Below are 12,733 nucleotides of genomic sequence, written 5' to 3'. Positions count from 1 at the left end.
TAAAAATGAAACACTCCAATTAAAACCAAGTTATCTGCTCCCAATATATTATAATGGGACAGGCAGAGGGTAATAGTTACAGACATTCTAGTTCAAATGGGGAAAATTAAGAGGAAACATACCCCAAATACCTTCAAAATCTAGCTAAAATCCACCCCACTTCATAGCCTGCAGAAAATCCTCTGCTGCTTTGAGCTCCAACCCTCTGGGCTCTGGGTTTTCTTTCTTTCTTTTTAATTAAAATAGCAATGTATTTTTCTAAGCTTGCTTCTTGTCAGAATTTCAGAGGGTCCAACAATCCTATTTAATTTCTTCCTACGGCTTTCAAGACACTAGCATTGTTTCTGCATGTATAAAATGAGTAAGAACCTAGTGGGCTTTCACGAATTTCCCCGGATCTACCTTCACATTTTGCTTAAAAACCTCTTAAGCTGCTAGGCGGTGGCACACACCTTTAATCCCAGCACTCAGGAGGCAGAGGCAGATGGATCTCTGAGTTCAAGGCCAGCCTGGTCTACATAGTGAGTTTCAGGACAGCTGGAGCTACAGGGAGACCCTGTCTCAAAAAGACCAAAAACAAAAAAAAACAAAAACCCTAAGCTAAAAATCTAAGTTCATGTAAGTACAAAGTACAGTTATGCTAAGCTTGCTGGCCACTCCGTCAGTTTGCGCTGATGTGTACCTCACTTCTTTCTGAGCCCTCACTAGCAAAGTCATTAACATCCACATTCCTATTAACAATTGTTCTAGGCCATTTCTGTCCTACTCAAGGAACTCTTCCAGCCTCCACCCACTACCACTTCCATTTTTAGGTAACAGCACACCCCACTCCTGGTACTAAAATCTATACTAGTGTTCTGCTACTGTAACAAGCTACCACCAATGTGGTTTACAGTATCACAAATTTATTATATTTTCTACAGGTTGTAAGTTGGGTAAGCTTGGCTAGATCTTCTGCTTACAGTCTCAAGGTCAAAAATCAAGGCATCTGCAAAGCCATTTTGTTTCCTGAAACCTTGGAGAAGAATCTACTTCCAAGTTCATTCAGATTGTTGGCACTCAGATCCTTGTGATTGCAGGACTGAGGTCTCCATTTCCTTCTTGTCAGATACTAGAAGCTATCCATATTCCTTCTTGTATTTCCTTGCAGCTAATAGAGTTCCTCTCATGCCTTTAATCTGCCTGATTTCCCCTTCAGCCCACCTCTGATTCTGGCAAAAAATGTTCTCCGATTTTAAATGCTCATGTGGTTAGTCCATGACTAACCTGGGATCCAGGTTAATTTTTTCTGGTTTTAATATTCTTTACATTAGACAGGGAGTGGTGGCACATACCCTTAATCCTTGCACTTGGATAGGCAGAGGCAGGTAAATCAGATCTCTGAGTTCAAAGTCAGCCAAAGCTACAAAGTAAGACTCAGCCTCAAAAAAAAAAACAAAAAAAAACCATTTAACATTATCTGCAAAAATCCCTCTCTTCTGTATAACAGTATGCCTACAGATTCTGTGGGTCAAAATATGAACACTCATACAGGGTAAGAGGTATTATTTTGCCTGTTTGTTACAACCCCGTTGTAGGGTTTTAACTCAATTTCTAAGGAAGCCTCTTTTCATGGCTCAGCAGTTAAGAACACTGGTTGTTATTGCAGAAGACCTGGGTTCAGATCCCAGCACCCACATGGCAGCTAACAACTGTCTGTAACTCCAGTTCCAGGGGATCCAATCCCATAGCTTCTTCTGTCCTCCCCAGGCATTGCACAACATGGGTGTACTTACCCATACGCAGGCAATACATGCATACACATAAATTAAAAATAATATTTTTTAAAAAAAGACTATGAGGCTGGTCATGATGGCACATGCCTTTAGTCCCAGAACTTGGGAAGCAGAGGCAAGTGGGATCTCTGTGAGTTCAAGGCCAGCCTGGTCTATGTATGGAGTTCCAGGCCAGCTGGGGACTATAGGGAGACCCTGTCTCAAAAAGACAAAAATAAAAATAAATAAAAAAACAAAAGACTGTATGATGTAAAAATCTTATGTTCAGCCAGGCGTGGTGGCACATGCCTGTAGTCCCAGCACTTGGAAGGCAGAGGCAGTTCCAGGACAGCTGGGGCTACGGGGAGACCCTGCTTCAAAAAGACAAAAAAAAAAAAAAGTTATGTTCAGGGCTAGAGAGGTGGCTGAGTTGGTAAACTGTTTACTTTGGAAGCATGAACTCCTGAGTTCAATCCAAAATACCGATGTAAATAGTCAAGCACTTCAATCCCAGCACTGGGGAGGCAGAGACAAGAGGACCCCTGGGGCTGGCTGGCCAAGTAGGCTAACCAGGGAGTTTCAGTTCACTAAAAGATATTGTCTAAGAAATAAAGTTAAAAATAATAACAGCAGGGAGGAACTGGAGAGGTAGCTCAGTAGTAGAGAGCGTGTACTGCTCTTGCAAAGAACCAAAGTTCAGTTTTCAGTACCCACATTGCGCAGCTCACAACTGCATTCCCATACATGTATGCATGCTTGCGTGAACACACACACACACACACACCACACCACACCAAAAAATAAATAAATCTTGAGGTGGGGCATGGTGACATACACCTTTAATCCCAGCACTCGGGAGACAGAGGCAGGAGGATCTCTGTGAGTTCGAAGCCAGCCTGGCCTACGTAGTGAGTAGGTCAGCTGGGGCTACAGGGAGAAGACCCTGTCTCAAAAGACTTAAAAAATAATAATAATAAAATAAAAATAAATACATCTTGAATAAATAAATAAATAAATAAATAAATAAATAAATAAATAAATAAATGAATGAAGTGGAAAGCAATTGAGGAAGACATCCAACAAAGATCTCTGGTCTCCACACACAAAATGTTACATTCAGAAATAGAGACAGCAGCTGGGTGCCCACCTTTATTTAATCCCAGCACTCTGCAAGCAGTGGCAGGAGGATCTCTGAGAGTTCAAGGCCAGCCTGATCGTCAGAGTGAGTTCCAGGTCAGTTGGGGCTACAGGGAGACCCTGTCTCAAAAAGAACACCCCCCCCCAAAGAAATAGAGACAGTAACAAGAAGCTGGGTGTGGTGGCTCACACCTGTAATTCCAGCAATTTTGGAGGCTGATGCACTGCCAGGAGCTCAAGACCAACCTGGGCTACATGATGAATGTCAGGGCAATCTGGGCTTTGTTACAAGTAAGCCCCTTTCTCAAAAAATGCAAACAAAAGGAGCTGGAGAGATGGCTCAGTGGTTAAGAGCACATACTGTGCTTGCAAAGGATCAGAATTTGGGTCCCAGCATCCACTCTGGGTGGTTCACAACTGCCTACAACTCCAGCTCTAAGGGATCTGACACCCTCTGTTTGAGGGCACTTGAAAACATGTTATTACCTGCACTTGCACTCACACACACACAAAATATTTTTGAAAATATTTTTAAAAATACCGGGGCTGGAGAGATGGCTCAGCAGTTAAGAACACTGGTTGTTCTTGCAGAAGACCCGGGTTTGAATCCCAACACCCACATGTCAGTTAACAATTCTCCTTAACTCCAGTCCCAGGGGATCCGATAGTCTCTTCTGACCAATGGCAGCATTGCACGACATGGGTGCATTTACCTACATGCAGGCAATACACTCATACACATAAAAAATAAAAATAAATAAAATTTTTTTTTAAATACAAGAGCAAACAAATAAGATAAAAAAGAACACAGCCTCACCTTGAAGGTAGGAGGTGAGTTAAAAAGAGTTAAAAGCACACTGTGCCTGGGCATGGGTGCCACATGTCTTTAATTCTAGGACTTAGGAGAGACAGACGGAGGCAGATCTCTGAGTTTAAAGCCAGTATGGTCCACATAGTGAGTTCCAGACTAGCCAAAGCTACATAATGAGATCCGGTCTCAAAAAAAAGATGGTTGGGCATGATGGTGCATGCCTTTAGTCCCAGCACTTGGGGGTTGGGAGGCAGAAGCAGAAGATCTCTGAGTTCCAGACCAGCCTGGTCTACACAGTAGTGAGTTCCAGGCCAGCGGGGGTGTGGCGGTGCACGCCTTTAATCCCAGCACTTGGGAGACAGAGGCAGGTGGATCTCTGTGAGTTCAAGGCCAGCCTGGTCTACATAAGTGAGTTCCAGGACAGCTGGGGCTACAGGGAGACCCTGTCTCAAAAAGACCCCCCCCCAAAAAAAAGAGGTTGCCCTCAGTCCATCATCAGGTAGCAAGGCAATTTCCTAGCAACTCAAACTGGCCCATGACTCTTGAATATGGGTTTCTTGCTTTCCATAAAAGCCAACATAAAGTAGGCATGGTGTGCTTAATTTTAAAGAAAAGTCGCAAAAGAATAACCTAACTTTGCAACTATTAACAAAATCAACCTAAGTAAATATCCAACCCTTTCCTTCTTTCTTCAAGTTACACATCCTCCTCCAATAGCAAACTAAAGCCAAATATTTCAAAGTCATAGAAGGACAAACCTGCCCTGGTAGAACTTCAGCCATGAACTTTTCAAAACAACAGGCAAGCATTAGTCCTGGACTTTCAGCCTTAGGTGCACCAAGCCAGTGAAACCAACTGATCCTAGTGACTACAAAGATAATTCTTGAAGCAATTCCTGGCAATAAATTTTACCTAGACAGAATTCCAAGTATACCAACTAGCCCTTTTAATAACAACAACAGGTCAAGATCTAGTGAGCATTTACCGACTGCCAGGCACTGTGGTCAACATTTGATGTAAATTATCTAGATACTTCTTGATAATAATTTGTAAGCTAGGAAATACCACGCACATTTTACCAATGGAAAACAAGTATAAAGCCAAGTAATCACACTGCTAACTAGTCAATGGCCCTGATAATTGAAAACTTAAGACGTTTAGTTTATTGCCACTGACCTATATAGTTCATTGCCACTGACCACTCATTAAATCGAAAGAGGTCTTCAACTCTTGGGGGAGGGGAAATCTACCCTTCTTTGATTTTCATCCCCGCCCCCCACTTCTCTCAAAAGAATTTAGCGGTTACAAGGAAATCAAATCTTCCCCCAAATAACCCGTCACCTTTTCAGTAACACTTTCCTCCCCCACAAAAGCAAAAGGCAAAGAAGCAATTCTCCAGACCCTGTCTTGGCTTCTCCAAGGCAAACTCCCATCAAGTTCGACTCATCACCTGCCTGATCTAGATCTGCTCCAACACTGCAAAATTCAAACAAGAAATTCGAAAGTCCTCCTCTTTCGAAAGGTCACTACCATGCATACTCTTAGCCAATCTCTCTCCTTAACATACCTTTCCTTCTCCACCCAGGCTTCCAAAGAGCCCTGACCGCCAACCCCACCCGTTCTGCCCCACTTCGTGGTTCCCTCACCTTCCAGTCCAGCAACCCCGCCCAGGGCCCCCTCCACCTCGCACTCTAGGTCTGCAGGTAAGAAGTTCAGCCCCGCCCAGCGGAGCCCTAGGAAGGCCCCTGGTCCCACCGCTCACGCTCGGCACCAGGTTTCTCGCCACTCTGCCCAGGAAGCCCACTCCTTCAGTGCGCGGACCCAGTTCCCTTCCCCCTTCCACCACCCCACCTCCAAGTTGTCCCTGAGTCTCCGCCCAGGCCAGCGGCCCTCCCGCAAGAAGCGCAGCCTGACAGCAGGCTCCCACCCGCACACCCGCCCGCCCCTCCGCCGCGCTCTGCGCCCTCGGAGCCGGCCCCGGATCTCCCGGATGGACTGACTGCAGGGGCCTCAGCTGCTGTGTGCAGCGATGGGGGGGCAAGGGCGGGTAAAGGCCCTCGGAGGCGGCTGAGAGCGTGCGCGGCGGCCGCGCCCTGCTGTCTGACCTGGGCTCCCCCGCGCGTCCCCGCGCCCTCGGCCTGCGGCTCCCACAATACCTGCGCTGGAAGCGGCAGCGGCAGCGGCCCCGCTCCCCTCTCCTCACACAGACAATATGGCGGCCGCGGAGGAGGAGACACACGGCTCGGCCGCCAGCCGCAGGGACCAGAGCGAGGCTTCAGCCTCCGCTGCCGGAAGCGGAAGCCCCTCCCACCCGGAGGCGGGACAGGACGGCTTCCGGCTCCGTCTTCGGAGGAATCCGGCTGAGTGCAGCCGTGTGGGCTTGTTGGATGGCTTTCCTTCGGTTCAGGGATAGACTGGGGCGCCAAATAGGAAGGAGTTGCCCTCGCGGAGCCTAAAAGTGAGAATTCAGGCGTTGAGGCGCAGTTTTGTGAGGACCGATACTAGGTGACCAGAGAAAACTCGAACCTCTCGCTAAGCGAACAGTTGATTTGACCCAGGCGAAGATGGCGAGCCGGATTCTCTACACAACGGCGGGCGGAGCGACACCAGCCCAAAAGTCCCTTCCTTTCCTCGAAAGAAGCATGCGCGACCTTTAAAGTTGTAGAGTGGAGCATCCTGGGAGGTGAAGTCTCTCCTTTTCCCCGTCCCCCGTCCCCCCCGTCCAGGTTTAGGGTTCCAGCCACACTTCCCCTCAAACTTGGGAGTTTAGACCTATGAAAGTTGGGTACCGTAAGGGGCGTGGCTCTGGAGTCCAGGAATGGAGATGGTAATAGCCGGCTGAGAACCGGTCCTCTTCCTCCTATTGAGTCCTACCTGGAGCTTGCCCATTCAGAATGCAGTAGGGGTTTCTGTCTTTCAGCCTGCCGTCATCCTAACTCTTCTTGCAGGACCTTCCTCCCCCAAACAGACACAGGGCACTTTTGTGCTGTGCAGACCGGATCATGGTCTCCTTTTGCTCATAATTCTCCCGTGGCTGTTTTGTGCACCAAACACTTGGCTTGGTATACAAGCACACACACACACACACCATTTGGGGGTGGGGTGTCAAACACCTCCTTTCTAGTCTGTCTTTAAAATTCCTGATGCTTTCCATCACTTAAGACTGCAAACAATTATCATAACTTGGCAGTGTTGCCTCCCTCTCTTTGATCTGGCAGCTACTTCTGTTACAGTTACATTGTGGACTTGTATCTTTTGTTGAACTTATTCTCGGGGTGGGGGAGGGGTATCTTTTCCTCGGAGGACCTACTCTTCTTGAACATCCCAAATTCAGGTACCACCAACCTGAGGTCCTTCGTCCGCCTCCCCCATCAGACTATGAGCCCCCAGTGGACAGAAGCTGGGGTGTGTGTGTGTGTGTGTGTGTGTGTGTGTGTGTGTGTTGCTGAAAGGAGTTCAATGTTAGCCTCACCTCTGGTAGGGCAGAGGTGTGAGGGCTGAAACAAGGGTGAGGAGGCTGGGTTATTTCTGTACCAGCCATTATCCCCACCTGCCTCAGTGATAGGCTTTCCACCCTCTCCAGCACTCCTTACACAGTTTGTCAGCTGACTCTGCACCCAAAGAGACAACTCTGCCCCCTCCATAAAGTGGGAATGGTGATGGCTTCAGATACATAGTGATGGCCTTAGAGAGGTGACCTTTTCTGGGCCTCATCTCCCTTTGATCCCAGTTGCCTGGGTGTCTGCAAGCTGAAGCCATTTATTTTCTCTAGGCCTTAGTTTTCCCATCTGTGGACTGAAGTGGTTAGACAAGGTGATTCCAAGGTTGACCAGCATGCAGCATGGTGATGGATGCCTGTAATCCCAGACTTGGGACATAGAGGCAGGAGGATCAGGAGTCCAAAGCCAGCCTGGGCTACATGAGACCTTGTCTCAAAAAAAAATCTGGGCTTGGTGGTGCATGGATTTAATCCCAGCAGCAGGGAGATCTCTGAGAGTTTGATGCCAGCCTAGTCTACAAAATTTCAGGCCAGCCAGTGGTACGTGGTGAGATCCGTCTCAAAAAAACAAAAAAATTCAGAGGGCTGGGACTGGGAATGTAGCTTAGTTGGTAGAGTGATTTCCCAGCATGCACAAAGCTCTGGTTTCAATCCCCAGCATCTGATAAACTGGGCACGATGACCCTCAACTGTAATCCTAGCATATGGGGTTAGCTAGTTTGAGGCCAGCCTGGGATACATAAGACCCTGTCTCAAAATAAATAAATCAAGTGCTGTAAAGGGAAAAAAAAAAGTGTATGTGAAATAGACTAAAAGCTTTAGATAGCTGTAAGTGCTCTGAAGGAAAGTGGTGTTTTGAAATAGAGAGCTTTCTCAGAAGCTCCCTCTGGGAAGGGAAAAGTACAGAGGTTCCAAGGCAGGAAAGAACTTGCTGCGTTTAAAGGAGGCCATGATGGCAGAAGCACTGAGTAAGGGAGAGAGGAGATGGGAATGTTGGGGGAGGGTGGACAGGACCTTGGGCCATGGTGAGGAAACTGGGCTTTCTTTCCAGGCTTAGCACTCATGCCTTTCTGATGATTGTGTTGCCCTGAATACTGCCTAGGTAGCCTAGCTTAATTAATTAATTAACTTATTGAGATAGGATCTCAGCTCACTCTTAGTCCAGACTGGCCTAAAATTCTTGACAATCCTCCTACCTTAATCTCCCATGTCCTGGGATTACAGTGCGAGCCACCGTGTCAGACGGCTTTCTTTTTTTCTTTTTAGACTTTTTTTTCTTTTTTGGTCTTTTTGAGACAGGGTCTCCCTGTAGCCCCAGCTGTCCTGGAACTCACTACGTAGACCAGGCTGGCCTTGAACTCACAGAGATCTGCCTGCCTCTGTCTCCCGAGTGCTGGGATTAAAGGCATGCGCCACTCTTTTTTTTTTTCTTTTTATAAGTGTGTACACTTGGGAAAGTCATCTCTCTCTCTATTATGTGGGGCCTTCGGAATCAAACTCAGATTGTCAGTCTTGGCTGCAAGCACCTTTATCAGCTGAGCCATCTCACCAGTCTCCCCTGCAAGGATTTCTACCTGCCCCAGTCCTGTGTATCTTTGAGGATAAGGGTGCCGTAGGCCAGAAGTGCTTCACCTAGTGGTCTGGCTAAAATTATTGGATCCAAGAGGGCTGCCAGAGTTACTTTCAGATCACCTTCAACTTCATTATAGTCTCATATACATGCTGACACACCCTTTAGTGCTTTGACAGTTCACAGTCATAGCAACAACAGGAAAGAACCAGGAAAGGAGGAAAAAGAGGGCTGGGGACATGGCTCAGCAGGAAGAGTTCTTGCCTCCCAGATGTGAGGATTTGAATTTGATCTCCAGAACCCACATTTTTTAAAAAAAGCCAGATATGGGCCAGGCGTGGTGGCACACGCCTGTAATCCCAGCACTTGGGAGGCAGAGGCAGGTGGATCTCTGTGAGTTCAAGGCCAACCTGGTCTACATAGTGAGTTCCAGGACAGCTGGGACTACAGGGAGACCCTGTCTCAAAAAAGACAGAAAAAAAAAAAAAGAAAAGCCAGATATGGTTGGTAATGTAGGATTGCAGTTCCTATAATGGGAAGGCAGAAGCAAGTGGATGCAAGTGGATCCCTGGGCTCAAAGGCCAGCCAGCCTAGCCTTGTTACACTAGGTCAAGTGAGACTGTCTCAAAAACCAAGGTAGATGGACTCTGAGGAGCAACATTTGAAGTTGACCTCTAGCCTCCACATACAGGCATACAAAGTAATGCACACGCATGCGTGTGTGCGCACAAGAAAGGAAAGCATTACAGTCCTTTAATTCCCGCACTTGGAAGGTGGAGGCAGGAGGATCAAAAGTCCAAGATCATCCTCAGATATATAGGGAATTTCCAGGCCAGCCTGGGCCACACAAGACTAGATTCTCCCCTAAATAAATAATAATATAATAATAAATAAAAAGAAGAAATTGAGAGCACTTACTCCATATCCATGTTGCATAAAGAATATTCACCTCATTTATTCCTTACAACAACATGCCAAGGTAGAAACCAAATATATCCCATTGCACTGAGAAAACTAAGGTTCAGGGAGATCACAAGCCATGCCCAGGGTCACATGTGACTGATAAGCTTGTATTCCAGCCATTAGAACATGTTACTTCACTATGAACCTAATAATCAACTTTCTTTTGTTAATAAGCCACCCCAAAACACAGTGGTTTAAAACAATAACTATTCATTTGTTTATGTTTGTTGCCTCTGCAGTTTGCACCTTTCTATTGGGACTGCTCTTTCCTGTTCTGCAGTCTTACCTGGGCTCACTCTTGTGTCTGCAATCATGACCTATCAACAAGCTGGCCAGGCCTATGTGGCCTCATTCACCTGCCTGGAAATTGACTAGTGCTGTGATCTGATTACCTGGTTTTCCTCCATTTGGCTTCTCCAGTAAATAAACTTGGACTTCCTATGTGATGGTCTCCAAAAAGAAAAGAATAAAAGCAGCAAGACATCTTGGGATTGAAGCTCAGATGTGTTTTAACATCATCTTCACTGTGTTCTATTGATCAAAGCCAGCTGTGTGACACTGGCCAGCTCAGATTCAACAAGACCAAAAACATATACCCCTCCAATTGTAGTACTATTATTGCTTGTTCTTTTAAAACTCTGAGAAAACTCACTAAGTTGCCCAGGCTGGCCTTGAACTTACTCTGTAGTAGAGGCAAGCCTTGAACTTTCTATCTTCCTACATCTGCCTCCTGAGTACCACCTGTGTACCTGAGTGCCTCCTGTGTACCACCACTCCTGGCTTCTTTTTGAGATAGGATTTCTCACTAGCCTGGAACTCACCTAATAGGCTAGCCCCAGGATCTGCCTGTCCCCATTTTCCCAACCTGTGTCACCACATCTGGCTTTTTAAAAAATTTAAATTAACATCTGGGGCTGGAATTCAGGTCCTTTTTTGGGGGGAGGGGGTCTTTTGGAGACAAGGTCTCCCTGTAGCTCCAGCTGGCCTTGAACTCTCTGTGTAGACCACGCTAGCCTCAAACTCACAAAGATCCATCTGCCTCTGACTCCCAAGTGCTGGGATTAAAGGCGTGTGCCATCACACCTGTTTGGAATTAAAATTCTAGCACTTTACCTAGTGAGCTAGTTCTCCAACCCAGGGCTGATATTTTTGAGCATTTACTGTGTGTCACAATACAAGATGTCTTTCCTTACCAATGTAACTCTTAAAAGAGCCCTGTGAATCTTTCCTTAGACATAACACCAAGTCCCAGAGAGGTTAAACAATTTGTTCAAGGTCTTGTTAACAGGTCACAGTCGTTAAATAAAATGAGGACACTGTTGTCTTGACCTGGAAAGCAGACTCTTGATATATTGTTGGGTGATAAAAAGCAAGAGACAAAATAGTTTGTTGGAACACATTGAAAAATGATGCTGGAGATAAAACTTAATGGTACAACACTTGCCCACAATGCAAAAGACCTTGGATTCAAGTCCCCCATTCCCCAGTGCTAAAAAATAAGAAAAAAGATGTTTTGACTGGACATGGTGGCACATGCCCATTTGGGATAGTGGCAAGAAGACAGGAATTCAAGGTCATCCTTAGCTACATGCAAATTTGAGGCCAGCCTTGGGCTACATGAAACTTTACCTCGGAAAATAAAATTAAGGAAAAGAGAAAATTTAAAAAATGAAAAAAAGCCAAGTGTAGTGGCACACACGTTTGATCCCAGTACTTGGGAGGCAGAGGCAGGCAGACCTCTGTGAGATCAAGGCCAGTCTGCTCTACAGTGAGTTCTGGGTCAGCTGAGGCTACAGGGAGTCCATGTCTCAAGAAGACCAAAAAAAAAAAAAAAAAAAAAAAGACAAAATGAGGTGGTGGACACCTTTAATTCTGGCACTTGGGGAGGCAGAGGCAGGTGGATATCTGTGAGTTCAAGGTCAGTCTGGTCTACATAGCTAGGATGACAGGGAGACCCTGTCTCAAAAAGACCAAAAAAAAAAAAAAAAAAAAAGGAGGAATAAAAAGCCAGGTGTGGATTGGCCATCCTGGATTACATAGTGGGCACTAAGCCAGTCAGCTACACAGTGAGGCCTTGTCTTAAAAAAAAAAAAAAAGGCGGGGCTAGAGAGATGGCTTAGCGGTTAAGAGAGCACTGACTGCTCTTGCAGAGGACCTGGGTTCGATTCCCAGCACCCAAATGGCAGCTACGAACGGTCCTTAATTCCAATTCCGGGGGAATTCGATGCCCTCTTCTGACCTCTGCGGCATTGCACGACACGGGTGCACTTACATAACATGCAGGCAGTACACTTGTACACATAAAATAAAAATAATAAAATATTTTTAAAAAAGCCAAAAGAAAAAAGGTTAGAAATGTGTTATAGAAGGGTCCAGGAAAGGTTTACCGTCAACTGTTAATGGCACTTATCTCTGAAAATGGAATGAGGAGGGAACTTTTTTGTTTTAATCTTTTTGGGGGGGCAGGGGTTCTTTTTGAGACAGGGTTTCTCTGTAGCCCCAGCTGGCCTGGAACTCACTTTGTAGACCAGGCTGGCCTTAAACTCAGAGAGCCACCTGCCTCTGTCTCCCTAGTGCTAGGACTAAAGGTGTGTGCCACCATGCCCGGCAAGGAGGGAACTTTTTAAAAATATTTTTTTTAATTTTATTTTATTTATATGAGTGTATTGCCTGCATGTGTGTGAGTGCACCCATGTTGTGCAATGCTTTTGGAGGTCAGAAGAAGGCATCAGATTTCTTGGAACTGGAGTAACAGATGGTTGTTAGCTGCCATGTGGGTGCTGGAAATTGCACCTGGGTCCTTTGTAAGAGCAGTCAGTGTTCTTAACTGCTGAGCCATCTCTCCAGCCCAAGGAGGGAACTTTTTAACATCATTCTACATTGTCTGAATTATTTTTAATTTTTAAAATGTTTAAAAATTGCATTCATGGGCCAAGTGTGGTAGCACATGCCTTTAATCTTAGCACTTGGGAGGCAGAGGCAGGCAGATCTCTGAGATC

The 12,733-nt window shown here is 46.1% G+C and overlaps 1 protein-coding gene and 1 long non-coding RNA gene across 2 annotated transcripts in view; one reads left to right on the top strand and one right to left on the bottom strand.

Annotated features, from left to right (window-relative positions):
• The window catches only part of Csnk2a1 (casein kinase 2 alpha 1), a 48,228-nt gene extending 42,227 nt beyond the window's left edge, over window positions 1–6,001 (bottom strand). Inside the window, exon 1 of the mRNA XM_008855133.2 lies at window positions 5,859–6,001. The gene's annotated coding sequence lies outside the window, so the exon portion shown is untranslated. The remainder of the gene's footprint in view (window positions 1–5,858) is intronic.
• Window positions 6,002–6,039: 38 nt separating this feature from the next.
• Window positions 6,040–10,338, top strand: LOC103751628. The gene is made up of 2 exons (XR_608032.3): window positions 6,040–6,385; window positions 9,974–10,338. It is a non-coding gene; the product is annotated as an uncharacterized LOC103751628 (long non-coding RNA).
• Window positions 10,339–12,733: the final 2,395 nt, after the last annotated feature.

Source organism: Nannospalax galili, unplaced genomic scaffold, assembly GCF_000622305.1.
Source record: "Nannospalax galili isolate Female #2095 unplaced genomic scaffold, S.galili_v1.0 scaffold2568, whole genome shotgun sequence".
Classification (NCBI taxonomy): Eukaryota; Metazoa; Chordata; class Mammalia; order Rodentia; family Spalacidae; genus Nannospalax; species Nannospalax galili.
This window is presented reverse-complemented; position numbering and strand designations above follow the sequence as displayed.